The sequence below is a fragment of the Macaca fascicularis genome, chromosome 10 (genome assembly GCF_037993035.2).
Source record: "Macaca fascicularis isolate 582-1 chromosome 10, T2T-MFA8v1.1".
NCBI classification, from domain to species: Eukaryota; Metazoa; Chordata; class Mammalia; order Primates; family Cercopithecidae; genus Macaca; species Macaca fascicularis.
Window position 1 is genome coordinate 16,196,806 of NC_088384.1, and position 27,083 is coordinate 16,223,888.

At 52.1% G+C, this 27,083-nt stretch overlaps 1 long non-coding RNA gene across 1 annotated transcript; it reads right to left on the reverse strand.

Moving 5' to 3' along the window:
- Positions 1-23,295: 23,295 nt before the first annotated feature.
- Positions 23,296-26,412, reverse strand: LOC123567200 (uncharacterized). Its single transcript, XR_006690049.2, has 3 exons — positions 26,272-26,412; positions 25,904-26,037; positions 23,296-25,736 (listed from the first exon to the last, which is right to left on the reverse strand). It is a non-coding gene; the product is annotated as an uncharacterized lncRNA (long non-coding RNA).
- Between the last annotated feature and the right edge of the window lie 671 nt (positions 26,413-27,083).

Consider the following 27,083-nt stretch of genomic DNA (forward strand, 5'->3'; position numbering starts at 1 on the left):
GAGTGGCTGCATGCAGTGGCTCACACCTGTAATCCCAGTACTTTGGGAAGCTAAGGCAGGTGGATCACCTGAGGTCACGAGTTCGAGACCAGCCTGACCAACGTGGTGAAACCCCGTCTCCATTAAAAATACAAAAAGTAGGCGGACTTGGTGGCAGTTGCCTGTAATCCCAGCTACTCAGGAGGCTGAGGCAGGAGAATCGCTTGAACCCGGAGGCAGAGGTTGCAATGAGCCGAGATCGCGCCACTGCACTGCAGCCTGGGTGACACAGTGAGACTCCATCTCATTAAAAAAAAAAAAAAAAAAAAAAAAAGAGGGAGAAAGGAGGGAGAAGTTCAGGAAAGAACAACACAGCGTGTGTTTGTGTGAGAGGAAGAGAAGACAACACAGCGTGTGAAGCCAGCACTGGCTTTGGATGAGGGGTTCGTTTGACAAGGATCTACCTGTTGAGGGAAGACCCTCCTGGAGTATCCCTCAGCTGGGCCGCCAAGTGCTCCGTAGAAGCTCCTGCCTTCCTCAAGTTCCCAGTGTATTCCTTCCTTGGGCTGGTGTCCCCTGCCCCCTTCCAGGTATTCAGCAAAGCTCTGGGAGGGACATAGGGTGCCTGATATCAATTGACTGCAGCAGGGACTCGAAAACGCTGGTTGGACACGAGGCAGGAAACAGCCAGGTCCTTGGGTTCTGACTGATTTGATGCATGGCCTTGAGCAAGACGCCCCCCCCCCCGGGCCTCAGTTTCCTCCTCTGTCCAGTGAGGGGATGGACTGGAGATGGTTAAGATGCCCACCAGCTCTCTGACAGTCCAGGGGTTTGTGATTCTAAAGGTCATTGGCTAAAGAGCATCACAGTGCAGTAGCCCCTCCCTCCTGCCCAATCCCACTTCCATGCTTGGGGAACTGCAAGAGCGCCCCAACATTTCATGTTCCCATGGTCTCGCCTGCTTCTGGGGGCCTGATGTCCGGGGCAGCACCAACCTCCAGCTGAAATCGGCTGCTTCTTCAAGGCTGACCTCCATCCACCCACAGAATGCCTCATGAACACAGCAGCCTTACGTGAAGGTTTCAAGGAAACGAAAATGGGTGGACAGGCATCTCTGTGCACAAATGCCTTTTGATGTATGGGAGAAATGACGTCATACCTGGGATAGAAATGAAGCGGGGAAGAGATGGAACCGACCACCCCGAGTTGATCATCATCGGAGCTCATGAGGGGCACACGGAGGCTTATTATCCTGCTCTCACTACCTTTGGGAATGTTTGGTAATTTCCATAATAAAACTCCAAATAACAACAAAAATTCAAAAATGCATCTTTCTGAGTCACCTGTGGAATGCACAGTAGGGGAGCCAAAGAAGCAACTCTTGCTCCAAATAAGCAATAATGTGACACTGTCGGTGCATTTTGAAATCTGAGGAGGCTTAGAAGAGCCTGTTTCCTAGTGGTTTGCAGAGGCGGACGCACCCCAAATACACGGCTGCTTTCCACCCTGCTGACAAAATCATGCTCCACTGTTAAGCTCCTTAGACCCATTCTCCGGCGTCTAAACTTACCCACTCTACATGAATGGGTGCATCTTGACCAGTGTTCTTCATCCTTGTGTTATATACACGGCTTTTCTCTTCTTTTCTTTTCTTTTCTTTTTTTTTGAGATGGAATTTCACTCTTGTCACCCAGGCTGGAGTACAATGACGCGCGATCTTGGCTCACTGCAACCTCTGCCTCCCGGGTTCAAGTGATTCTCCCGCCTCAACCTCCTGAGTAGCTGGGATTATAGATACGCACCACTACGCACAGGTAATTTTTGTAGTCTTAGTAGAGACGCGGTTTCACCATGTTGGCCAGGCTGGTCTCCAACTCCTGACCTCAGGTGATCCGCCCGCCTTGGCCTCCCAAAGTGCTGGGATTACAGGCATGAGCCACTGCACCTGGCCTCTTATTTTCAATTAAGTGTGTCCACAGAACTACTAACATGGTTTCTGAAAGGGGGGGGGAAGAAAAAAGAAGGGTAATTTTCATCAAATAAATATTTTCATGAAGTTAAAAAAAAAGCCCACCAGTCCCCCAGCCTCCCTTCTGCTCCTGCTTCCTTTCCCCGCTCTTCTCCCTCCAGCCCGTTCCCACCTGGCTCTCCCCCCCGGACTCTCCCCCTTACCTTCTGCACAGTGGTTTTGCCCCAGCACAGCGGTTTCCCCCGCTTCCCTCATGCTTTGCAGCCCTTTCACACAACCCAGGCCTGTGACCCACACACTCAACAAGGACCTCATGAGGACTTCCCTCCCCAAAAAGAGCCGTGGGACTGCAGGACTGACACAGGCCCAGTGAGGCCAAAGTGTGGCTGAGAACAAAGGAGGCATGTCAAGGTGAGGTCCAGCCATCTAAGCATCTATAGGGAAACGTCTTGCCCTGTGGGACCAATTGCACTGGGAGCAATTTGAGACCCAGGCCCTTCCCATGCCCACAAGATACCCCCAAAGGTACTGCTGGCTCTGCTGAGCCCATGCCTTGTTCTGCATCCTAACCTGGCACCAGAACTAGATGGGAGCTAAGGACTGCCAAGGCCAGGTGCCTCATCTTGCAGAGGAGGAGTTCCCACCTAGAAAGATAGACCCCTTGTTCAAGCTCATAGGGCGGGGTTTGTGGGGATTAGACTCTAATCCGACCAGCCGCTCCCCTGCATAGAACCTTGCAGTCACTCCCACTGCCCATGGGACAAAGTCAGACGTCCGGACACACAGGCCGGCAGGACCTGCTCCTGCCACCCCATCCACCCACCTCCCACTGACCTTGCCAGCCTTACACTGTCCCTTTTCCCCTCTGTCTTCATCCAGATGACTGGAACTCCCCCTTCTTGACTCTGCCCACGCCCTCTCCAGGCAGCATCTCCTGACGCTTGTCCACTAGCCCAAGTGGCAGAGCTGGGATTAAAAGTGAGACTCGGCCAGGCACGGTGGCTCATGCCTGTAATCCCGGCACTTTGGGAGGCCGAGGCAGATCACTTGAGATCAGGAGTTCGAGACCACACTGACCAATATGGTGAAACCTCATCTCTACGAAAAATACAAAAATTAGTCAGGCATGGTGGCATGCACCTGTAGTCTCAGCTACTTGGAAGGCTGAGACAGGAGAATTGCTTGAACCCAGGAGGTGGAGGTTGCAGTGAGCTGAGATCATGCCACCACACTCCAGTCTGGAAGACAGAGCGAGACTCTGTCTCAAATAATAATAATACTAATAATTAATTAATAAATAAAAGTGAGACTGTCCACCTCCAGAACCCACGGCCCCAACCGCTGAGCTCTGCCACTCCAGTCAGGGACGGAGAGCTGGCTGGAGACACAGTTTCCTGATTCCCAAGCCCATGCCCTCCCTCACCTCCCTGTGCCACAGGGCAGAGGTGGGCTGCAGGTCAGACGGTGGCCACAGGGCCAGAGGAGGTTCTCCAGGAGCAGGCAGGGGTGGTCTTTCCGTGCTCTTTGCAGAGTCCCCTATCACTCTGGTTCTTGAAAACCTCAAAGAGAAGGAAAGTCCAGAATAAGACTTGGGCCTGGTGGAAAGGAAGATTCCTCCCCTCCCTTCTCACCCAATACCTTTGCATTCATGGAGCCCAGGCTGAGACCAAGTGAGGGAAGATACTTGCCCAGAGCTCCGAGGGCAGGATGCAGGCTCTGTCCCACCCTGGGGCTCAGTCCCCGCCTAGCCTTTCACTCACTTCCTTTGCCTCGGACCCATAAGACTGAGAACCCTACTCCCCTCTCCCCACCGGCCTGTCCACGGCCCCCTCAGCATCGCTGTTGGATGGCAGCAGCGAGAGGGCTGGAGAATGTCATGGATCAGGACGTGGACTCTGCAGCCAGCCCCAGGTCTGAAATCTGCCTTTGTCACCTATGACCTGTGTGACCTTAAGCAAGAAACATGACCTCTCTCTTCCTCTGTCTCCTTGTGTGGGAGACGGGATGATACAGTTTTGGCACATCATCAGAACACCAAACTGTTGTGATCACTGGGCACCAGGCACCGGCTCAGTTTTCATTCCCAGCTCGACTAGCTCATAACCTGAGTCTCTGTTTTCTCGGCTACTAAATGGGCACAGTAACCATATCGCAAATAGTGCTGAACACGGGGGCTATTGCAAATGGTACTAAACACAGGGTAGCCCTTCTTAAGATGGTGCCAATGACAGGAATGGCCTTGCCCTCAGGATGCTTACAATCAAGCAAGGGCAACAGACGAGTAACTGGCCTGTCCCTCTGCAGCCCAGTAGCTGCTTTCCTGGAGTCTCTGAGACAGTGGGGAGGAAGGGCCACCAACCTGTTTGGCAGGCTTAGCGGGAACCATACGAGCAAAGGTCTGGAAGAGAGAGGACGTAACACAATGAAAGAATAATGAAGGACGCACCTTTCTGGAGCATCTGCCCCCACAAGCCTCCTTAGCCTCCAGGTTTCCGCTAGACGAGCTGGGAAGGACCAGAGGCAGCAGCTGTGGGTCACTGGGAGAATAAAGAAGAGGCTCGAGTCCTCATCATCTCCAAGGAGAGGCCGTTAAGGAGATACTCTTGGGTAAGAAGGAGGCAAAACACACACACACACACACACACACACTCACACACACACACACAGAGTGGGAGAGAGAGAGAATGCAAAACTGGGCCATGAATCTGGAGGTCTGGGACCAGCTGCTGTGTGAGCTTAGACAAGTCACCTGACCTGTCTGGACCTTGGCTTCATCTCTGTCCTGTGTGTGGTTTATGGGGAGTGGAGAGGCTGACCCATCTGCACATGTCCAGCTGGCCTGGGAGACCTCACCTTGTGGTCTGGGGCAGTTGTCCTAGGTCTCGGCACACGTCACTTCCCAGATTTTTCCCTGTCCCCTGGGATTTGCTGCATGGGAATGCCAAGCCCTACTTCTTCAAAGCCACCGGGTCTTCCACGCTGCCTGATGTTCGCCCATCCCCATCACCCAGCACCATCCTCCAGCTTGAGCAGAGGCTGGCAGGGCCCCGCCCGCAGCCCCACTAGGTGGAACGAGAACCGAAGGTGGCGGCACACCCACTATGCGCCAGGTTGTTGGCAGGTATTCACTCTTTCAACCACCCCGTGAGGTCACTGTTCATATTTCCATGTTACAAATAAGGAAACAGGTCCAGAGAGGTTAAGTCACTGGCTCAAGGACACCCAGTCGGTATGTGGCTGAGCCAGCATTCCCCAAGGGGCTGCGTGCCGGAGTTGTTGCCTCCTCCCCAGGCACCAATGTCCAGATGGTTTGCAAACCGCTTGCCCCTCCCTCTCTGCTCTTCATCCTGGGGCCATGAGGAGCTGCCACAGTGCTTTTTTTCTTTTTCTTTTTCTTTTTTTTTTTGAGATGGAGTCTCACTCTGTTGCCCAGGCTGGAGTGCAGTGGCCGGATCTCAGCTCACTGCAACCTCCGCCTCCCGGGTTCATGCAATTCTCCTGCCTCAGCCTCCCAAGTAGCTGGGATTACAGGCGCATACCACCACATCCTGCTTTTTTTTTTTTTTTTTTTGTAATTTTAGTTGAGACAGGGTTTCACTATGTTGGCCAGACTGGTCTCGAACTCCTGACATCATGATCCGCCCACCTCAGCCTCCCAAAGTGCTGGGATTACAGGCGTGAGCCAACGTGCCCGGCCTCCACAGTGCTTTTAAGAAGGGACTGATGGCTGGGCGCAGTGGCTCATGCCTGTAATCCCAGCACTTTGGGAGGCCGAGGGAGGCGGATCACAAGGTCAGGAGTTTGAGACCAGCCTGACTAAGATGGCGAAACCCCGTTTCTACTAAAAATACAAAAATTAGCTGGGTGTGGTGGCACGTGCCTGTAGTCCCAGCTACTCTGGAGGCTGATGGAGAAGAATCGCTTGAACCCAGGAGGTGGAGGTAGCAGTGAGCCGAGATCATGCCACTGTACTCCAGCCTGGGCAAGACTCTGTCTCAAAAAAAATAAAATAAAATAAAGGGGGGTGGACTGACATGACACTAGTGACTTATTTCTCTGGGTTAAGCATGGCCCCCTCCAGCTCTCTTGCTTAAAAGACAGGTGCGGATGCAGGGAAGTCTCACTAACAACCCAACCCTCAGGCATAAGCATGTATCTTGTTAGGCTCCTGGAGTAGAGGAAGGATGAGGGACACGTCCCAGGGGAGGCCCCCAGGTCAGCCTCACTGACTTCTCCAGGAGGTCAAGGGCTGGCAGAGGCCCCGCCCATCCCTCTGCCTTTACATTGACCTCCCCGCTCTGTCCTCTGCTGCTGTCACCCATGCCTCGGGCAGATGACACAGCCAACCTGGCTACCCTGAGTCCCTTCCCCTGACTTCTCCTGAACAGCGGACAGCAGGTGTTGAACCTCTGAGCCTTGGATTCAGGCCCATCTGGGTTCAACTTCCATCTCCCCCAGCTGTAGATAGGTGACCCTGGGGGGTTATTTATTCTCTCTAAACCTCAATTTCTTTATGTGTAAAATGTGGGTAATGAAACCTTACCATACAGACTTCTCGTGAGAATCAAAGAAGACAAAAATATAAAAGAGAGAGCACCGTGCTGGAGCAGAGAACTCTATAAACATCACTCTTATTTCTATTGTTGAAATTGTCTAGCAATGGTATCCGTAGAACATAAGACTCAGAGAGGGGACATGAATTGCCCAGCATCATACAGCCAGTTGGTGACAGAGCTGGAACCAGAACGTGAGTTTTCCCCCACTTAATAATAATAACAATAAAAATAACATTAATGGCGGCCACACACGGTGGCTCATGTCTGTAATCCCAGCACTTCGGGAGGCTGAGGTGGGTGGATCGCCTGAGGTCAGGAGTTTGAGACCAGCCTGGCCAACATGGTGAAATCCCATCTCTACTAAAAATACAAAAATTAGCCCAGTGTGGTGGCGGGCGCCTGTAATCCCAGGTACTCGGGAGGCTGAGGCTGGAGAATCACTTGAATATGGGAGGCAGAGGTTGCAGTGAGCCAAGATTGCGCCACTGCACTCCAGCCCGGGTGACAAAGTGAGACTGTCTCAAAAACAAAACAAAACATGCTGAACGCGGTGGCTCACGCTTGTAATCCCAGCACTTTGGGAAGCCGAGGTGGGTGGATCGCCTGAGGTCAGGAGTTTGAGACCAGCCTGGCTAACATGGCGAAACCCCATCTCTACTGAAAATACAAAAAATTAGCCGGGCGTGGTGGCAGGCACCTGTAATCCCAGCTACTTGGGAGGCTGAGGCAGGAGAATCGCTTGAACCTGGGAGACAGAGGTTGCAGTGAGCCGAGATTGCGCCACCGCACTCCAGCCTGGGCGACAAAGTGAGACTCTGTCTCAAAAAAAACAAAAACAAAAACACACACACACACACACAAACAAAAATAAAATAAAACAAAACAAAATAACATGAATGGCAGCTAACACTTACCAAGGGACATTCTACATGTTTTAAGTGCATTTTTTCATTTAATCCTTACGACTCTTTGAGAGAGGTATTAGTCATATTAGAGCCATTTTATATATGAGAAAACTGAGGCACACTAAATAATTTTCCCAAAGCCACAGAGCCTCAGTGGTAAGCCCAGGATTTGAACCCAGGAAGTTCTGGCCCCAGAGTCCAGCACATGCTTGTTGCAGGTGCAACCAATTCACTAGCACATTTCCCCTGAATACGCGAAGATGACTCTGGCAGTGTTCAGGCCCCTGACAGAGGTCTCAGACCAACCTAGGAGAGCTCATCAAAGCACACTGCGATGAGGAGGTGTCATCATCTCCTGCCTTCCTCGTGAAAAAAAAAAAAAATGGAGTTCACATGTTGCCCAGCACCCCAGGGCCATGCCTGGCTCTGCAGTTTCATCCTGATGTCTGCATGGATGCTGGCCTAGGCCATGGCTCCTGTGAAAACTACAGGCCCCAGCATTCCCCGCAGGCAGCTGGAGAGTTGGCTGTTCAGGACAAAGGCAGCCTCTAAAGGTCAGAAGCTGCTCCAGGGCCTGGGATGTTTGCTTCCTGCTCCCAGCACAGCCTGTCCTCAGCCTGCGGGCTCCTCCTCCCAGTGCTCTCAGCCAGGAGGAAGGAGCAGGCAGATGGCACAGTCCAGCCCTGCCTCCAGCCCCCAGACACGGAGCCCGACCCCGTCCTCCTTCGGCCAGGGGAGGAAAGTCCACTTCTTAAGCCTTGCATCCAGGGACACTGAGGGGCTGAGATTAGAGAATTTCGGGGGGTGATGGAACTGCTTCGTCTCTTGATTGTGGCAGTGTTTGAGTGACTTTGTCAAAACTTGTAAAACTGTGCACTGAAAAGAGGCAAATCACGCCTCCAAAAAACCTAAAAGTCATATTTATAAATATAAATAAGTACATAAGCATAAGACTTGAAAAGAAGGAGCTGGGGGAAACTCTCCAGGACGTTGTTCTGGGCGGATTTCTTGAACAATACCTCGCGAGCACAGGCAACCAAAGCACAAATGGACAAATGGGATCCCATCAAGTTAAAAAGTTTCTGCATAGCAAAGGAAACAATCAGCAAGGCGATGGGACAGCCCACGGAAGGGGAGAAAATATTCCCAATCTATCCATCTGACAAGGGGTTAATAATCAGAATAGATAAGGAACTCAAACAACCCTATAGGAAAAATCCTAATAACCCAATTTTAAAATGGGCAAAAGACTGGGCACAGTGGCTCACGCCTGTAATCCCAGCACTTTAGGAGGCAGGTGGAACACAAGGGCGGGAGATAGAGACCATCCTGGCCAACATGGTGAAACCTCATTTCTACTAAAAACACAAAAAGTAGCTGGGCGTGGTGGCGTGTGCCTGTAGTCCCAGTTACTCGAGAGGCTGAGGCAGGAGAATCGCTTGAACCAGGGAGTCGGAGGTTGCAGTGAGCCGAGATCGTGCCACTTGCACTCCAGCCTGGCGACAGAGCAAGACTCTGTCTCAAAAAAAAAAGGAATGAGATCATTTGCAACAACATGGATGAAACTGGATATCATTCTGTTAAGTGAAGCAAGCCAGGCACAGAAAGGCAAAGTTCACATGTTCTCACTTATTTGTGGGAGCTAAAAATTAAAACGATTGAATTCATGGAGACAGAAACTAGAATGATGGTTATCAGAGGCTGGGAAGGGTAGCTGAGGGGCAGGGGAAAGTGGGGATGGTTAATGGGTACAAAAAAAATAGTAGAAAGAATATTGGATAAGGCCAGGCACGGTGGCTCACACCTATAACAGCAACACTTTGGGAGGCTGAGGCAGGAGGAACAGGTGAACCCAGGAGTTCAACACCAGCCTGGGAAACATAGTTGAGACCCTGTCTCTATAAAAAATAAACAAAATTAGCCAGGCGTGGTGGCGCACACCTATAGGCCCAGCTACTTGGGGATCTGAGGTAGGAGGACTGCTTGAGCCCAGGAGGTCAAGGCTGCAGTGAGCCATGATCACTGCACTGTACTCCATCCTAGGTGACAGAGCAAGACCCAGGCTCAGAAAAAAAGGAATGAATAAGATCTAGTATTTGATAGCACAACAGGGTAATTATAGTCAATAATAATTTAATTGTACATTTCAAAATAACTAAGAGTATAATTGGTTGTTTGTAACACAAAGGATAAATGCTTGAGGTAATGGTACTCCATTTATCCTGATGTGATTATTACATGTTTTATGCCTGTATGAAAGTATCTCATCTACCCAGTAAATATATACACCTACTATGTACCCATAAAAATTTTTTAATTTTTTTCAGTAAGTAATTTTAAAAGAAAGAGCGGCCAGACAGATGGCTTATGCCCATAATCCCAGCACTTTCAGAAGCTGAGACAGGAGGATCACAAGCCCAGAAGTTTGAGACCAGCCTGGGAAACATAGCAAGAACTTGTCCCTGTAAAAAGATTTTTTTTTAATTAGCCAGGCATGACTTTGGGAGGCTGAGGTGGGTGGATCACTTGAGGTTGGGAGTTTGAGACCAGCCTGGCCAACATGGCGAAACTTCATCTCTATAAAAAATACAAAAATTTACCTGGTGTGGTGGTGTGTGCCCGTAATCCCAGCTACTTGGGAGGCTGAGGCAGAAGAATCACTTGAACCCAGGAGGCGGAGGTTGCAGTGAGCCGAGATCATGCCACTACACTCCAGCCTGGACATCAGAGTGAGACTCTGTCTCAAAAACAAACAAAAAAACTAGCCAGATGTGGTGACACATGTCTGTAGTCCCAGCTACTCGAACCTGTAGTCCTGGGATCACTTGAGCCCAGGAGTTCAAGGTTGCAGTGAGCTACGATGGTCCCACTGCACTCTAGCCTGGGCAACAGAGCAAGACCTTGTTTCAAATAAATAAATAAATAAAAATAAAAGGAGAAAGACCTAACACACTGATGAGGCCGAGAGGAGCCCTGATCACCTCGGCGCTCACAGGCCCAGAAGGCCAAACACCAGCCCTGGGCTCCTGGCCACAGCCCTGCAGTGCTACTCAGGACGGCAGGGAGGACACCGCACCATAGGAATTTGAACATCTGAAGCTGGTGTTCGAAGAGGCGGCAAGACCAGGCCCCAGAACGCGCAGATGCTGGCCACAGCCATGGCCCCGGTGAAAGCTGCAAGCCCTGGCATTCACCCCAGGCAGCCAGGGGTGAACTGTCTGGACACGTGTGCACTGTCAATTGCCTCATCCAACCCAGCCACGCATCCAAATACTCCTAGAACCCGGTCCCTTTGCCCTGCAACCAGACATCCCTCTCATCGGCTTGGGTCTCTCCACCTCACTGAGCCTTTTTCATGTGTGAGCTCCTAGCTGGGCTTCTTTTCATCCCAGGTAATAGGAAAGTGGGGTCTAGAGAGGCTGAGTACTTGCCCACAGTCCCCCAGCTGATAACAGAAATAAGACCGAGGCCAAGCTCCTGACCGCCATTATCCCATTAATCTTCACATCAACCTTGAGGGAGGCACTATGAGTGGTCTTATTTTATAGATGAGAAAAATGACACACAGAGAGGGTAAGTCACTTGCCCAAAGTCACACAGCTAGTAAAAGGCAGAGTTAGGACTCAAACCCAGGAGACTGGCTCCAGGATACCACTCTCAGCCACTATCCTCTTATCCCTCTGAAGAGGGAAGGCTGCCGCTACCTCATGCCACTCCCTAAAGAGCGTGCTCAGAGCCTGTTACTGTCCTTGGTGGTCCACTGTGACCCCAGGCACCATTCTGCTAATAGTTGAGTTGCAGAGCGGAGTAGTTGAGGCAGTCCATGGAAGAGTGTGACCCTCCAGTGTAACCCCAGCGACAAGGACCTCGCTTGGTTTTGCCACAGCTGAGTGAGTTTAGGAAGTTACTTCACTGCCCTGTGCCTCCAGGGGCCACACCTGTTTAAGGGATGCTGGCAGCAATGCCACCAGGTTGCTGTAAGCCTCTAATTGGTAATAGGTATCCAGGGCACACAACTGCACCTGGTACAGGGCAAACCCTCCCCCACAGAAATGTTAACCAGTGTTGTCCTGACTGGCATCATCATTACTGTGTGAGGGTAGGAACAAAATACAAAACAATATGGTCTCCCTATAGCCAGAATCGAAAATAATCATCACTCAACTTCCAGATCTCAGCAATAGCTTCCCGCCACACACAGCGGGCAGCTGCTCTTGGCTTGTCAACTTGGTCCCAACCAATGGACAGGGCCTCACAGCTAGACCCTGGGCCTTGCCTTCTGCAATGACCATCAAGCATTCTTCTTGGAGCCCCTTCTTGGTCCTCTGTCTGTCCCTCTATTTCTTCTGCTGTTGAAAGGGTTGGGGGAGGAGAGCACTGGAAGATTACAGACCCTGCAGGTCGGGAAGGGGAGATGGTGAGACCAGCATCGAGATCTGGTCCCAGGGTGGACTTCCCCAAAGACAGCCAGACTTGCTGTTCTACCACTTGTAACTTGGTGTGCTAAAATAGAGTCTGTCTTCTTCTTGACCTAGAGCAATATTACAAAAGGCTACCTTCACAGAGCAGGACACTGTCCTATAGCATTTTGTGTAAAGCAATCATTTAATTGTTGTCTTCCAGATGGATGAGAAAAGGGCCTGTGTTTCTCTTATTCATGCCTGTGTCTCCAGGGCCTGGCACACAGCACAAGTGAGGATAGATGAATGAATGGATGGATGGATGGATGGGTAAGTAGGTAAACGGGTGGATGAATGGATGGGTGGATGAGCAGGTGAATGGAGGGATGGATGGATGGATGGATGGATGGATGGATGGATGGTGGGTGGATGAGTGGGTAGATAGATGGATGGATGGATGAATAGATGGATTAATGGGTAGATGGATGGATGAATGGATGAGTGGATGAATAGGTAGATGGATGGATAAGCGGATGACTCTGGTGGATGGGTGGGTGGATAGATAGTTGAATGAGCAAATGGAAGGATGGATGGATGGATGGGTAGATGGGTGGGTAGGTGGATGGATGGATGGATGGGTGGATGGATGGATGCATGGATGGGTGGATGGATGGATGCATGGATGGTGAGTGGATGGGTGGGTAGATGGATGGATGGATGGATGAATGGATGGATGCATGGGTAGATGGAAGGATGAGTCAATGGATGGGTGAATGGGTGGATGGATAGATAGTTGAGTGGGCAAATGGATGGATGGATGGGTGGATGGGTGGGTGGATGGATGGATGAATGGATAGATGGATGGATGGATAGTGGGTGATGGGTGGGTAGATGGATGGGTGGGTGGGTGGGTGGATGGATGGATGGATGGGTGGGTGGATAGTGGGTGGATGGGTGGGTAGATGGATGGATGGGTGGGTGGGTGGGTGGAAGGATGGATGGTGAGTGGATGGGTGGGTGGATGGATGGATGAATGGATGGATAGTGGGTGGATGGGTGGGTAGATGGATGGGTGGGTGGGTGGATAGATGGATGGTGGGTGGATGGGTGGGTAGACGGATGGATGGATGGATGGATGGTGGGTGGATGGATGGGGTAAATGATGCCCTGGAAAGGCTGGGTCTGGGGCCTCAGGGGGACCACTTGCCTTCTCTCCACCTGCTGCTCAGAACTGGGAACTTGTGGCATCACCTCTACAGATCCTCTGTTGGAGGCCTTGGTCCTTATGATCCATGGGCCAGTCCCTGAGCCCCTCAGGCAGGGTCAGAGTGGCAAACTAAAGAACCAGATCTGACAGAGGATAAAGACGGAAGGAAGGAGAAACTGGGAGTAGGGGTTGGTCATGGGGGCAGGACAGCCCAGAACAAAGGGCTGGGAAGGCAGAGAAAGTGGTGGGTGGAGGAGAAGTGAGGGAGGGCAGGAGAGGGAGGCAAAACAGAAGCTGAAGGCAGACGGGGGGACTTGATCAAAGGAGAGGCAAATAGGGCAATCACCTGCTCCCTGCATCCCTCTCAGGACTTTAATGAGCCTGTGTGTGGGTAAGAGCTCTGCTTGGCTGACTTTCAAAGCCCATTAGCACATCTCAGTCTCACAACATCTTTGTGGGTCGGTTTTATTATTATCCTCCCACCAGCATGGCCCCGAGGAAGGAAGACGTCAGCAGCAGCTGGCCTGGGCTCAGATTCCGTGCCCCACTCCTGGCTGGGGGACCCTGGCAGCTGTGTGGCCCCTGAGTCTCATCCTCCTTGTCTGTGAAATGGGGGGTGACGATCATGCCGTCTGGCAGGGATGTTACGAGAAGCAAACAAGAGTGTGGGAGAGGGTCTGGTACCCAGGTAGGACTGCCCATCCTCTGTCCTCCCTTCTTCCTCACTGAGCTCGGGCACAGCCAAATTGGCAGGAGGCTTTGGCGTGGCCCAGTGCCTGGGCCTGCCCCCACAGACTCTGGTTCCATCGATGTGGAGTGGGGCCTGGATATCAGGACTTTTTAAAACTCCCCGGGAGATTCTCATGTGCAGCCAGAGTTGGGAGACTCTGATCTCAAAGTACGTACATGTGGGTAAGACAGGAACTCTACAAGAGACCCAACGAACTAGTCCCATGGACGGTCTCTGGGGAATGCAGCCAGCGGCCAGGGCCCGAAGTGGGCAGTGTGGGAAGGAGGACGATGTTTCTCTGGATACCCTTGGGCCTTGTGAATTTTGTTCCATCTGCATGTATGATCTATCCAAAGAGTAAATTTAAATGTTTATAATCAGAAGCAAATGGGGCCGGGTACAGTGGCTCATGCTTCTAATCCCAGCACTTTGGGAGTCCAAGGCGGGAGGATCACTTGAGGTCAGGAGTTCAAGACAAGCCTGGCCAACATGGCAAAACCCCATCTCTACTAAAAAATACAAAAATTAGCCGAGCGTGGTGGCACATGCCTGTAATCCCAGCTACTTGGGAGGCTGAGGCAGGAGAATCACTTGAATCCAGGAGGTAGAAGCTGCAGTGAGCCGAGATCTCACCACTGCACTCCAGCCTGGGTGAGACAGCGAGACTCCATCTCAAAAAATAATAATAATAGTAATAAGCATATGGGATGAAATTCAGCTCAACCCACTCCCAAGATTGGCAGGAAGTCCTTGATAGAAGCATTTTCAGGTCAGGCACGGTTGGCTCTTGCCTGTAATCCCAGCACTTTGGGAGGCCAAGGCGGGTGGATCTCTTGAGCCTAGGAGTTTGAGACGAGCCTGAGCAACATAGCAAAATTCCATCTCTACTAAAAATACAAAAATTAGCTGGGTGTGGTGGTGCATGCCTGTGGTCCCAGCTACATGGGAGGCTGAGGTGGGAGGATCACCTGAGCCCGGGAGGCCGAGGCCGCAGTGAGCTGTGATGGCACCACCCACTCTCACCTGGGTGACAGAGTGAGACCCTGTCTCAAAAAGAAAAAGAAAAGAAAAGAAGGAAGGAGGGAGGGAGGGAGAGAGAGAGAGAGAGAGAGAGAGAGAGAAAGAAAGAAAGAAAGAAAGAAAGGGAGAGAGAGAGAGAGAGAAAGAAAAAAAGAAAGAAAAAGAAAGAGAGAGAGGGAAGCATTTTTAGTTCCTTCCTCTTGGGTCCATGGGTCTTACAAGAACCCCAAGGTTCCTTGATCCCTGGGAAATGGAGGTGACACTGGCCTCAGCTGTTATGGGCTGAATTGTGTCCTGCAAAATTTCCTCTGTTGAAGACCTAAGCCCCAGTACCTGAAAATAGGACTTTATGTGGGAAATGGGGCCTTTAAAGTAGAATTTAAGGTAAAATGAAGTCCTTAAGGTGGGCCCTAATCCCATAAGCCTGGTGTCCTCCTAAGAAGAGATTAGGACACAGACACACACAGAGGGACAACCAGGTGAGGACACAGGGACAAGACTAACATCTATCAGACAAAGGCAGAAGCCTCAGAAGAAACCGACTTTGCCAACACCTTGATCTCAGACTCCTACACTCCAGAATTGTGAGACAAGAAATTCTGTTGTCGGCCGGGCGCGGTGGCTCAAGCCTGTAATCCCAGCACTTTGGGAGGCCAAGACGGGCGGATCACGAGGTCAGGAGATCGAGACCATCCTGGCTAACATGGTGAAACCCCGTCTCTATTAAAAAATATACAAAAAACTAGCCGGGCGCGGTGGTGGGCGCCTGTAGTCCCAGCTACTCGGGAGGCTGAGGCAGGAGAATGGCGTGAACCCGGGAGGCGGAGCTTGCAGTGAGCTGAGATCCGGCCACTGCAACTCCAGCCCGGGAGACAGAGCGAGACTCCATCTCAAAAAAAAAAAAAGAAATTCTGTTGTCTAAACCACCGCATCCACCTGGGCTTTCAGACAACAGCGTCTTCAGAGCACCCACCCTGTGTGCCAACTTCTCCTTTTCAGCTCTTCAAAATACAAAGTCCAGGCTAATGCTCGTCCTTCCCCGAGCAGCTGTAAGGCTAGACACCATGTAAGGACGTTTATCAAGTCTTCTTGTCTTTCCTTCCTCCTTCTTCCCATCCTCCCTTCCTTCCTTCCTAACCTTCTGCAGCCTCAGGACTCGCAGTTGCAACCAACCTCATTTTTGTTTTTTTTGTTTTTTGTTTTTTTTTGAGATAGAGTCTCACTCCATTTTTGTTGTTGTTGTTGCTTTTCAAGACAGAGTCTCACTCTGTTGCCCAGGCTAGAGTGCAGTGGTGCATTCTCAGCTTACTGCACCCTCCGCCTCCCGAGTTCAAGCGATTCTCCCGCCTCAGCCTCCCAAGTAGCTGGGACTACAGGTGCATGCCACCACACCTGGCTAATTTTTGTATTTTTAGTAGAGACGGGGTTTCACCATGTTAGCCAGGCTGGTCTCGAACTCCTGACCTCAGGTGACCTTCCCACCTCAGCCTCCCACAATGCTGGGATTACAAGCATGAGCCACCATCTCCAGCAGGCTCATTGACTTTTTTTTTTTTTTTTTTTTTTCTTCCCCTGAGAGTCATACTCTGTTGCCCAGACTGCAGTGCAGTGGCATAATCTCGGCTCACTGCAGCCTCTGCCTCCAGGGTGCAAGGGATTCTCCTGCCTCCGCCTCTCGAGTAGCTGGGACTACAGGCACGTGCCACTATGCCCAACCCTGTCACCCAGGCTGCAGTACAGTGGTGCAATCTCGGCTCACTGTAACCTCTGCCTCCCGAGTTCAAGTGATTCTTGTGCCTTAGCCTCCCGAGTAGCTAGGATTACACGCGTGCGCCACCACACTCAGCTAATTTTTGTATTTAGAGTAGAAATGGAGTTTCACCATGTTGGCCAGGCTGATCTTGAACTCTTGACCTCAGGTCATCCACCCACCTCAGCCTCCCAAAATACGCAACTCACCTCATTTTATTTTATTTCATTTTATATTTATTTCATTATTATTTTTTGAGACTGAGTCTCTCTGTCGCCCGGGCTGGAGTGCAGTGGCATGATCTCGGGAAGAAAATAGCAGCTGAACGATCCGGCAACACAGGATGGGCAGAGCCCACTGGAGTTCCCTTAGAGTGAGCAGGAGCAGAAAGCCCAGTGGCCAGAGATCTCAGGCAGAGCCCACTGCAGGAACACAGAGATGAAAAGGAAGATAAACGCAGGACAGAACTCAGACCCGCAGTCAGACAGCACTCTGCCCAGGTCTGCGGCCCACCAGCTGCAGGAGCTTGGGCACCTTCCTTAACCTCTCAGAGCCTCTTTGCTCATCCACAAAATGAGGAATAAATTATTCCTCCCTCGCAGGCGGTGCAGTGAGGATGAAATGAGAGAGGAGTTTGAGGCGTGTGGCTCTGTGCACAGTTTTGTATGGAATACCTCACTTAACCTTCCTCTGAACCTCAGTTTCCCCATCTGTGAACTGGGGGTCGCAATAATCCCTCCTCAGAGGGTGGGGGTTGGATTGGAGACGCAATGTGCAAACCCCTGGAACATTGAAGACACCCAAAGTAGCGCACCGGCACCGGTATTCCCCAGCCACCGGGGGGCGTATCCCATGGGCTGTGGGACTCAGAAAGGAAATTCTCCCAGGGCCTGCAGGCTGAGGCTGAGTCTAGAAAAGCATGAGCGGCCTGGGGAAGGAACCCACTCCCTGCCCAGGGTGGCCAGTGCTCAGGTGCCTGAGCTCTGTCTGGGGAGCCTCTTGGTCTTCCCGTCTCTTCTTTCTCTCCAGATGTTTGACCCTCAGGGACTCCTGTCTCCTACCCGGCCTGAGGTCCCAGATGGTGTGATGTGGAGTGTGGAGAGGCGCTCAGCCTCAGGTGTGGTGCAGACCTGGGCATGGGGCTTTGCCCTGTCCCTTCCTGGTGGTGTGACCCCACTGGGACTCCCTCTCCTCTTCTGGGGGCTCTACTGAGTGAGGAAGGATACTCGTCTCTGGCGGCATGAGGCTGGGAGAGACTCCAAGGGGACCTCTCACTAAAAAGTCTGAGTATAACTGAATCCGATTTTCTGCACCCTGGGAGGCTGACAGTCAATGGGAACCCAGTGAGGGCCTGCTGACATAATCAACAAGCAAGTCCTTGGAAAACTGCAGTGTGCATGCAAATGGGCCCCTGTGCCAGGCTCATTCACACGGATTTTTAAACTGCTGAAAGCCGGGGCAGTCACCCTCGCTTAAAGTAAAGTAGACCCATGCATGGGGAAGATCCTCTCCCTTCCTGGGGGCTGGAGACAGCGACAGTGACAGGCACCCGTCAGGCTCCTGGAATGCTGCAAAATAATCTGAGCATCTTCTGTGGCCTGCCCCCGCCGGCACCTGCACCCCCTTCTCTGCACCCCACCCACACTCAGTGGCATGCTGGGCGGAAGGAGTAGAGTGGAGACGTCAACCTGCCTGAACATGCCAAGTGCCCACGTGAGCAGGGGGCGCTGTTATGCGGCAGGAAAAAGAACAGAGTGGCTGCTTCTGCCCAGAAGGGGTTATCTTCCTCGCTACCTCCATTTCCAAAAAGACACTGAGGCTCAGAAACTGAAGCTCAGCAAGCCCCATGTACACAGCCTGGGAGCAGCAGAATGGTGATTCCAGCCTGAGTCACCACAATGTCCTGGCTTTGTCCCATGACAGCAGGAGGCCTCCAGGTCCTCCATTTGTCCCCTCCCTCTGTCCCCACCGCTCCCTAATCCCAGTCCCCTCACCTAAATGGCTCTCCTACCTCCAGGCTCCCTCCACTTAGCTCCAGCCTGGACCCATCTGTGAAGGTGCTTTTTCCACAAAAAGCTTGCTTTGCGGTTCTGTCCTAACTTTGCTCAAGAACCTGCTATGACTCCCTATTACTTCTAAGAATAAAGCCTGAAATTCCTAGTCAGGCACAAAAGGCTTCTTGAGCATCTGGTTCCATCTCACCTATATAGTCCCATCTGTCCTTGCGCCCCTCACAGACTCTCCTCTCCAAGTGGGCTAATCTGTCAGCTCCTCCTCTAAGAAGCCTCCCCAGTTGTGCCTCCCCAATTGTTTCATTGGCTCCCCAAGAAGTCCATGTCCTAGTCCCTGGCGCCTTTGGATATATTAGGTTACACAGCAAAGAGAAATTTGGGTTGCAGAGGGAATTCAGGTTGCTAATCAGCTGGCTTTATTTTTATTCCATTTTATTTTATTTCAGACAGACTCTAGCTCTGTGGGCCAGGCTGGAGTTCAGTGGTGCGATCTCGGCTCACTGCAAGCTCCGCCTCCTGGGTTCACGCTACTCTCCTGCCTCAGCCTCCCCAGTAGCTGGGACTACAGGTGCCTGCCACCACACCCGGCTAATTTTTTTGTATTTCTAGTAGAGACGGGGTTTCACCATGTTGGCCAGGCTGGTCTTGATCTCTGACCTCGTGATCCACCCACCTCGGCCTCCCAAAGTGCTGGGATTACAGGCTTGAGCCACTGCACCCGGCCTCAGCTGGCTTTAAAATAGGGAGGGTATCCTGGATTCCCCTGGGCCCAGTGGAACCACAGGGGCTTTTAAAAGTGGAAGAGGGAGGCAGAGAGGTCAGTGTGATGTGATGTGAGAAGGATTTGACAGGCCATCGCTGGCTCTGAAGATGGAAGGCGGATTTTTAGAGCGCCTTAAAGAGGCGCTCTTTACAACTCAAAGAGTGCAGGCAGCTGGAAAGACAAGAAAATGGATACTCAGCTGGGCACGGTGGCTCACGCCTAGAATCCCAGCACTTTGGTAGGCCAAGGCAGGAGGATCGTTTGAGCTCAGAAGTTTGAGACCAGCCTGGGCAACATAGTGAGACCCCATCTCTACAAAAAGTACAAAAATTAGCCTGGCGTGGTGGCACACGCCTGTGGGCCCAGCTACTTCAGAGGCTGAGGTGAGAGGATCACTTGAGTCTGGGAGGTCCAGCCTGCAGTGAGCGGTGTTGATGCCACTGCACTCCAGCCTGGATGATGTAGTAGGACCTTGTCTCAAAAAAAAAATAAAATAGCCGGGAGCAGTGGCTCACGCCTGTAATCCCAGCACTTTGGGAGGCTGAGGTAGACAGATTACTTCAGGTCAGGAGTTCGAGACCAGCCTGACCAACATGATAAAACCCAGTCTCTACAAAAAATACAAAAATTAGCCAGGCCTGGTGGTGCGTGCCTGTAAAACCAGTTACTCAGGAGGCTGAGGCAGGAGAATGGCTTGAACCCAGGAGGCAGAGGTTGCAGTGAGCCAAGATAGCGCCACTGTATTCTAGCCTGGATGACACAGTGAGGCTCTATCTCAAAATACAAAAAAAGAAAAAAGAAAGAAACATAAAAATAAAATAAAGAAAATGGATTCTCCTCAAGAGCTCCGGAGGCACCATACCCCTGCAGACACCTTGATTCTAGCCCAACTGTACCTGTGTGAGATTTCTCATCTACAGAATTGTAAAATAATGAATTCGTTTTGTCTAAGCCATTAGGTGTAACTGTTAAAGCAGTGATAAGGAGCTAATACACCCACACAGAGGAAACCATACCAGCTGCCAAAATAACCCGGGGCGTGAGCCCTTTGATGAGCCACTTAAACTGTTAGCCTTGATTTCCTCATCTGTAAAAGCCAACGGCAACGTGACCTCTCAGCCCTGTCGGGAAGGCTGAGGAATGCTAAGGACAATGTAAGCCCCATGGTTCTCATTGCTGCTGAGGTGGCGCAATCACTCTGAAGACAGATATTAATGACTTCCCACGTTCTGTCTTCCGCAGATTAAAAATCTCAATTCACACCTAGTGTCATTCCGTGTGTTTCTAATCACATAGGGGAAGGGCCTTGTCTTCATAAATAAGTTGCCAGCATCCCAGGGCTCAGACTGTCTTCATTAAGGACTTAAAAAAATTATTCTTCAGGGTATGCAGGTAGCTCATGTCTGTAGTCCCAGAACTTTGGGAGGCCAAGGTGGTGGATCACTTGAGCCCAGGAGTTTGAAACTAGCCTGGGCAACACGGTAAAACACTGTCTCTACCAAAAAAATATATATATACACAAAAAAAATTAGCCAGGCATGGTGGTGCACACCTGTAGTCCCAATTACTCAGGAGGCTGAGGTGGGAGGATCACTTGAACCCAGGAGGTCAAGGCTGCAGTGAGCCATGATTGCACCACTGCACTCCAGCCTGGATGGCAGAGCAAGACCATCTCAAAAAAAATCATTCTTACTATTGACAATAATAGATTATTACAAAAAATCTATTATTGTAAACTATGATTATTCTAGTAGTTCTCGACCAGGGCCAATTTTGTCTCTGGGGACATTTGTCAATGTCTGGAGACATGTTTGGTGGTCACAACTGAGGGATGCTAGTGGGTAGAGGCCAGGGGTGCTTCTCTTCATTTTGCATGCACAGGGAACACTCTACAACAGCCCAAATGTCCTCAATGCAGAGGCCGAGAAGCCAGATGTTCACCACATGCTAGGTTAGTTGGAGACATTTTGTATCCATGATCTCCAAACCTTACAACAACTCTGCAAGCCAGCATTGTCCTGCCGAAGGTCAGAGGCTCAGAGAGGTCAAGGAAGGTGTCCAAAATCACACAGTGGGGAAGAAGCTAAGCCAAGATTCCCTCACGGGACTCTGCTGTCTGTTCTCAAAGCCGGGCGGAGGGGGCGCCCTCCTGACTGTGTCCGCCTTCTGCAGATTGTGGGGTGCCGTGTCTGTGTCATAAGAACCTCTTGCTGATGAAGACCTTGATGCCCAGGCTTGTCCATGCCATCAGAGCCCCTCAGGAAAGGTCCTGCTGTCCCCACCTGCTCCATCCCAAGGAAAAGAGAGGGGAGGGGAGAAGGGAGGTGCTCGGCGGACGCTCTTTTCTTCAATGACATGTGTTTGTTTAATAGAGGGGGACGAACTTCCCCAGGACACCCTTGTGGTGTAAATATTTACCCATCAGGAGCTCCAGGAGGACCCTGTCCTGGAGATAAGGTGAAGCCTTGGAGATCGTGCAGGCTTGGAAGGGGAGCAGAGGGAGCCAGGAAGGTGGTGAAGGGAGAGGCGTTGGGGAGAGGAGGAGGGAGGCAGAAGGAAGGGGAGAAACCCCTTTCCCAGCACCAACCTCACGCGTGCTGCCGTCTCTCTCTCATTCACTCTGTCAGTGTCTCCATCTCTGTCTGTCCTTTGTCTCTATCTCTGTCTCTGTCTCTGATGCTTTTGCTTGTCCTGACAGGAGGGAGAGCTGAGGAGGGAAGAGGAGAGGGGAATGGTGGCAGCCAGGTGGAGACTTGTCCCCCAGAGTCTCCAGACACCCCTTCCTAAGTATGTCTGTCTCTGCATCCATCTCTGATTCTGCCTCTTTCCCAGGACTCACTCCCTCTCCCTCGTGCTCGCTCGCTCTCTCTCCATATATGTATATATATATATTTCTATTTCTCTCTCTCTCGTCTCTATCTCTGTATTTGTCCCTCTCTGTCTCTGTGTCTCTGTCTCTGATTTGTCCTTCTCTGTCTGTCTCTGATTCACTCTGTCATTCTCTCCTTCTGTCTGCCTTTTGTCTCTCTCTCTCTCCCTGTCTCTGTCTCTAATGTCCTGCCCTGTCTCTGTTTCTCTATATCTATCCCTCCATCTTTCTTTATCTCTCTGTCTCTATTTGTCTCTATCTCTGTCTCTGTCTCTCTCTGATTCACTCTGTCAGTGTCTCCTTCTCTGTCTTTTGTCTCCATCTCTGTCCCTCTCTGTCTCTGACGTGCTTACTCAGCCCACTGTTGTCTCTGTCTATCTCTGTCCCTCTGTCTCTCTGCTGTCCTGTCTGGAAACACAGACTTGTGACATGAAACAGGTGACAGCACTCAGGTCCAGGCTCTGTGAGGCCCAGTGTCTGTGCCTGGACCCAGGGAGGCTGCGTGTCTGCAGGGAGGGCAGGCCCATGTCATGTCAGGATGGACAGGCAGGCTGAGGTCTTCGGGGAACAGAGAGGCAGAAGCCAGGAGGCAGGAAGTGGCCAGTGAGAGCCCCTTCCCCAGACAGCAAGAGGCCGTCCCCCTCCCCCTGCCCCTGAGCTGCACAGATAGCATCTCAGCCCTCAGCTTCACCCTGAGCAGCCCTCTCCACGCCTCCCAGCCTCAGTTTCCTCATCTGCAAAGCGGGGATAGCAACGCCTTCCTCTCGGAGTGGGTGAGGTGCTCCAGAGTGACATGAAGGAAGCCGCTGGTGAGACCCACAGGCAAGGCGGACGGGACACACAGGGTCCTGTCCCTGTCCCTCAGGGCTGAACTCTACAGCACGTAAATATTTGCTGAACGAGGACAAATTCCGCAAGTGGCAGAACAAGCTTAAAAATGTTCTATTTGCACAAGAACTGGACGCACTGGCACCACGACCCCAGCGGAGGAGTCAAGTTGATTATTGAACACAAACACACACACAGAGCCAACCAGAGTCGCAGAGTCGATGAAAAGCCAGGCTTCCAGCGCCCAGCGCTTCTTTCTCACTTTACAGCTAGTACAGAAAGCGAAGTGCCCTGCCCTGCCCTGCCCGCTGCCAGGCGTTTCCACGTGGTGTTTTATGTAGCCCAGAGGTGACTATGATCCTTAGTGTCACTTTACCATGGAAGAACGTGAGGCGGCCACCCACCTGTTTATTCAACACACATCCACCAGGCACCCGCCCGGCTCCATGCTCCAGGCACAAAGTGGCCGACCAGGAAGCCAGAGTCCCTGTGGCGTGGAGCCTACGTCGTACTGTGGTCGGACAACAGAAATACCACACAGTTCCAGGGTGTGACATCTGCAATAAAGAGAGTGGGGAAGGCCGGGCGCGGTGGCTCAAGCCTGTAATCCCAGCACTTTGGGAGGCCGAGACAGGCGGATCACGAGGTCAGGAGATGGAGACCATCCTGGCTAACACGGTGAAACCCCGTCTCTACTAAAATACAAAAAAAAAATTAGCCGGGTGAGGTGGCGGGCGCCTGTACTCCCAGCTACTCGGGAGGCTGAGGCAGGAGAATGGCGTGAACCCGGGAGGCGGAGCTTGCAGTGAGCTGAGATCCGGCCACTGCACTCCAGCCTGGGCGACAGAGCGAGACTCCGTCTCAAAAAAAAAAAAAAAAAAAAAAGAGAGTGGGGAAAAGAGGTGTGGTCAAGGCCAGCGTGGGGGTGGGAAGTGGTGGAGTGATCCAGGCGGGGGGTGCCACAGGTGCAAAGGCCTGGGGGCTGGATGAAGCTGAAGGCTCTTGGAGGGCCAGGGAGGAGGGCAGAGTCGTGGAGGCCTAGGTCAAGCGAAGCCCAAGCCCCCTGCAGGTAAAGGCAGGCACCATGTGTAACCCTACTCTGAGGCTCAGCCCTGCTCGTTTTTACACACGGATGAGGGGAGCAGGACAGGGAAAAGAAAAGGGCAGAAGCCAGGGGCTGAGACAGCACAGGGCAGGTGGGGGCCCAGGTGCATCTAAGCCCCTCCCACCCCATCACCCTGCAGGATCAGGCACCTGAAAGGGGATCTTGCCCCAGGGAGTCTCAGTCCCCTGTGGAACCCAAAGGGCCTGGATTCCCTGGAAGCGGCCTTGTCTATGGACAGGTCAGATCCCAGCTGCTCTCCTTACCACCCGCGGGCCTCAGGGCTTCCCCGCCTCTCATCCTCCCTTCCTTCTCTCTGGAGAGAGGGGCTCATCCCTTTTACCCACTCAGGAACCGCGGCTGACAAAGCCGGGTGCCAGAGCCGCTGACATCATATGCTGAGGGCCCTCGTCTGCTTCTGCAGGGGGACAAAGGACAGACGTGTTCACAAGGACAGGGACAAAATGAGGCAGTAACTGAGAGCAAACCCAACCCCTGGGTCCAGCACAGAGATAAATGAGGACACAAAGCGCCCTCTCAAGTCACCTGGTCAACCTGGAGACACTGCCAAGCTCGAGGCCTGTCTGGGGATTGTCATGAGTCAGAGAACTCTGGGGATGGCAGATCAAGAATTGTCGGAAACAATTGGCCGGCTGGGGTGAGGCCGGGGGCCTCCCCCATCTCCATGAATGTGCAGTTTGCGTTGGCAGAGCCGCCTGGCAAGGGGGCCGATCTCTGCACCTTGCTGAGGATAATCTCCCCACACTGAGACCCACAAAGTTTGACTTAAATGTTCCCGTTGCCTGGGCAACCTTCTCCGCTGGTTCTCCCCTGTCATTCTTCATCGAAAACCCGGGTAGGAACTTTTTGCTTCAATTGGAAACTTACAGTTGCCAAGGCAACTCCATCAAAGCATCCTGAGGTTGCAAGTGGGCTGTAGGTGATGGAGGGGTCCCATCTATCGTTGGCCCAAGGTGGCTGCAGAGAGGGGAGGAGGGGTGAGGTAATGGTGGGTAGAGCATGGAGGGGGAAAGATGGAGAGGGAGTTTCCAGGAAAGAGAGGACAGCAGACCTCCACAAGTGCATTCATTCATTCACTTGCTTGTCCATCATTCATTGCTTTGCTCATCTACAACCACTTCAGCACTTGTTATGTGTTGGACTCTCTTTATTTCCTGAGGGCTTAGGGGACGGAGGAGTGGCTAGACCCCTCCTCAATACACACAGTCCTCTGACATGGAAAAGCGTGAGCGGACAGAGTGCTGGTTTTGGAGTCAGATTGACCCGGGTTTTTATCCGGATTCCTAAATCCTTCCTCATTGACAAATGGGGCATAAAAGTAGAACCACTTCTGAAGATGTGGGGAGCCCCAGAAGAGGCCTCGGGTGGAGAGGACCAGTGTCAACACGTTGCCGTGGGGACGGGGTTGTTGGCTGCATCTTCTCATTCGATGCTCCTCCTGTCTTCAGAAGTGCCTGGTCAGTGACTGCGGCTCCGGTTGGATTCTCCAGTGGGGGTGAAAGGGCCAACCCCAAGGGTGGCCATTCGGTGGCGAGAGGGTGGCAACGTGGAAACCAGGCGGAGTCAGGCGGGAGAGTCTGGGCAAGTCCTCACCCACTTAGAGACAGCGCTTCCTCCCCTGGAGTCTGTCCCAGGAAGGGAGAGGGAAAGGAACAGGGGAGGGAAAGAGAGAGGTGTGTGACCCTGGAGGGGGGTTCTTCCTGCAAGGGCTTTCTAGGCACGATCTCATTTAATCCCAGCAGTCCCGGGAGACAGTTTTCCTTCCCCCTGTTCTACAGATTGGGAAACTCACGTTCAGAGAGGTGGAATAAGGTCGCCCAGAGAGGAAGCAGCCTCTCCGGAACTCAACCGGGGGCCATGTTCTTTCCAGAATCCCTCATCTAATTGTCGTGACAGTCCCAGGAGGTGGATTCCATTATCCCCATTCTGTTGATGAGAAGAACAAATCTGAGAGGTCAGACAGCTCACCTAGGATCACACAGCTCCTACAGCCCCTTCCCTGTCTCCTTCTCAGCCCAAGGCCCAACCATCCCAGTACCGTGGGAGGCTGAGGCAGGAGGATTGCTTGAGGCCAGAAGTTCGAGACCAGCTTGGGCAACACAGCAGGACCCCATCTTTACAAAAAAAGATTTTTAATTAGTTGGGCATGGTGGTGCACACCTGTAGCCCCAGCTACTCCAGTGGCTGAGGCAGGAGGATCACTTGAGCCCAAGATGTTGAGGTGCAGTGAACAGTGATCATGTCACCGAACTCCAGCCTGGGCGAGAGTAAGACCATGTCTCTAAAAAAAATAAGAATAAAAATATAAATCTTAGGATGAGTAGGATTTAGCCCAAGAAAGAGGAAGGGCTTTCCAGGCAGAGCATAGAGCATAGCCAAAGCCAGTAATAGGACAGAGCAAGGTGCCGGAGAACTGCCACCACAGCTGGGACAAAGAGGCCACGGTTGGGACAGAGAGGCTATGATCGGGACAGAGAAGCCACAGCTGGAACAGAGAGGCCACAACTGGGAAAAAGAGGCCATGACTGGGGCAGAGAGGCCACGGCTGGGACAGAGAGGCCATGGCTGGGACAGAGAGGCCGTAACTGGGCCACTCAGCATGGACTTAAGTACAGACACAATAGGGGCAAGGAGTCTGGGCCTCTGTCAGTTCCAAAGACACGGCAATTCATTTCTGCACTTGCCGGAAGTTCTTCCCTGACTGCACGGCCGACTCTCCTCCTCCTTCAGTTCTAGGCCTGAGTGACAGCGGCTTGGAGAAGCCAACCCTGACCAGCCCTGAGAAGCGGACGCCTCAGTGAGTCCTCATCTCAGTACCCTCGGTTTCCTGCAGAGCCCGTAAGGGTTGCTTTCCTGTTCCTAGTTCTTCAACCCACCCCGCTGAAAATCCCCCTTTCCTCCTATGGTTTTTCCCCATCTCCCACCAGAGGCAGTGTGTCCTTTCCCACCACACTGATGCTGGACTTGACCAT